Consider the following 2250-nt stretch of genomic DNA (forward strand, 5'->3'; position numbering starts at 1 on the left):
CATTTTGTTTAAAACATATTAACAGGAAATTGTGTATAAGATATTTAATAAAAATGAAATTCAACAAGAATGATTAAGTCACTTCCCAAGTGGTTGTCATTTGTTAAGCCCTGGTTTACCTGTCTTGCTATTATGACGTTTCATTTTGAAGGATGTTTGTGTTGTAGCTAACTGTTCAAGTCTGGTGCTGACTGCTGTTCTAAGCCATCACAAAACGCTAAATTTGTGTAATTGGAGCTTCCTGCTGTTATCTGAAAATGGTGGGAACGCTCAGCTTTGTCTATTGTTTCCTAAAGTATATTAAAATAAAAAAAGAAACTATTGCTACTATAAAAAAAAAGAAAAAAGAAAATGGCAGATATCTCTTGCTCATGGATAGGAAGAACCAATATAGTGAAAATGGCCATACTCTCAGAATTATTATACACATTTAATGCAATCCTTATCAAAATGGCATTAGCATATCTCACAGATCTGGATAAAAAATTCCTAAAATTCATCAGGAACCAGAATAGAAGTAGAATAGTAAAAGCATTTCTGGGCAACAAAGACAAGACAGGATACATTACAATCCCTGATCTAAAATTATGCTAAAGGGGTGTCACTTTGTCTTGTTCATAGAACTAGAAACATCAAAAGTGTTGGAAAGGTATTGGTGGTGACCTTAGTCTTCCTGAATGAGAGGCATAAATCTTCTTACTTTTATACTTTCAAGATGTAGTCTGAATCAATTAAATTTTAACCAGAAGATAGAAAATCAATATAGTTTTGAAGAAAAGACGTGAGATCAAGGAGTATAACCTCGGCAACAGTGGCCCTTGAACCAACAATGGATGCGTTCATTCCAGCACCAGCAGGATCCAAGCCAAGTGGACTGGGCTGCATTTGCTCAAGCTTGGGTTGCCCAGAGAGAAGCATCCAGACAGCAAAACAAAGTGAACAACCACCAGGAATGATGCCAAATGAACAAGATATGTGTACAGTGGAATCTGGTCCTAACAATCATAGGAATTTTAAAGGAGATTCAAACTTTAACAGAGTGTGGCAACCAGAATGAGGAATGCATTAGCAAACCCATAAACTCCTCCAGATCAGCCATGGATGCCACCAACACTAGCCCCAGGGGACACTGTACCTCCTTCTGAATATAGAAACAGAGAGGACAGTGGGAAATTTGCCCCTGAAAACAGGCATTTATTTAACCATAACAATCACCACTCTGGTGGAACACCTAATAATTTTTCAGTGAGACCCATGAACCAGTCTTATTGTCAGAATGGGGCTGCTTTTGGTTCACTTCAAGATGGATTGCACCTCCTTATTGTCAACCAGGACCTCCAGCACTCCCCAGACCTGAAGAGAAAGCGAACTGAAGAGAAAGCAATCATCGTTGAGTGATCAGCAGCAGTCACTTATTGTACTTCTGGTGAAACAGGATCCTTCGAAAATTGAAGCAGAAGAATGCAGAACTCTTCCAGCTTGGATTAGTGAAGGTCTTGAAAAACTGAAATGTGAAAAGCAAAAGAAGGAAGGTCACAAAAGATACTGAAGGGAGCGATGGCCCTCATTTACCTCAGAGATATAAATTTAATAGTGATGAAAAGATGAAGATCCTGAAAACCTTGAGGCTACAAGCACTGAGAAAGTCACCAGACAAATGAATGTCCATTTTGTATCTGTATATTCAAAATAGTTAGGATAGACATACAGCTGCATTCTCTTAATTCAAAGAATAGAGAGATTTGTTCTAATAGTGTTTGTGGACAGGATATCATGTCTGCATCTTGTATAATGAATAACCACTAAGACAACAATATGCAATGTATCAATTATTGATACTAGTGCTAGTATTACTAGCACAATTGTGCTAGTAATCGGGTTTGAAACTGTGTCATTGCTGTTTGTTTCTCAATAAAATTATTTTTTTAAAAAAGGTCACCAGAAGTACATCTCCAGTTACTCAGGAAGAGCTGAGTGAGCCAGAGACGACAGAAGAAAGAAAGAGTATCAAATGATGTTGCTGACAAAAAATGCTTCTGACTGAAATTCTTCCAGATGTCACAGATTAAAGACATTTATTACATAATCAAAGACATACATTATAAAGCAATAAAAACTCCTGCAAAAGAGCTGACAGTCCAGTGCACTGGCTTCCCTCAAGGCATTCAGTGTGTTTTTGAATCTGGAGACAGTAGCCAGAGGCTCTGAGTCATCTAACACTGGTAATGAAGAATTACAGCACCAAATCTG

At 37.7% G+C, this 2250-nt stretch overlaps 1 pseudogene; it reads left to right on the plus strand.

Annotated features, from left to right (window-relative positions):
• Nucleotides 1–2250, plus strand: part of LOC101583603 — a 184594-nt pseudogene that overhangs the window by 4757 nt on the left and 177587 nt on the right.

The sequence above is a fragment of the Octodon degus genome, unplaced genomic scaffold (genome assembly GCF_000260255.1).
Source record: "Octodon degus isolate 3935 unplaced genomic scaffold, OctDeg1.0 scaffold00170, whole genome shotgun sequence".
Lineage (NCBI taxonomy): Eukaryota > Metazoa > Chordata > Mammalia > Rodentia > Octodontidae > Octodon > Octodon degus.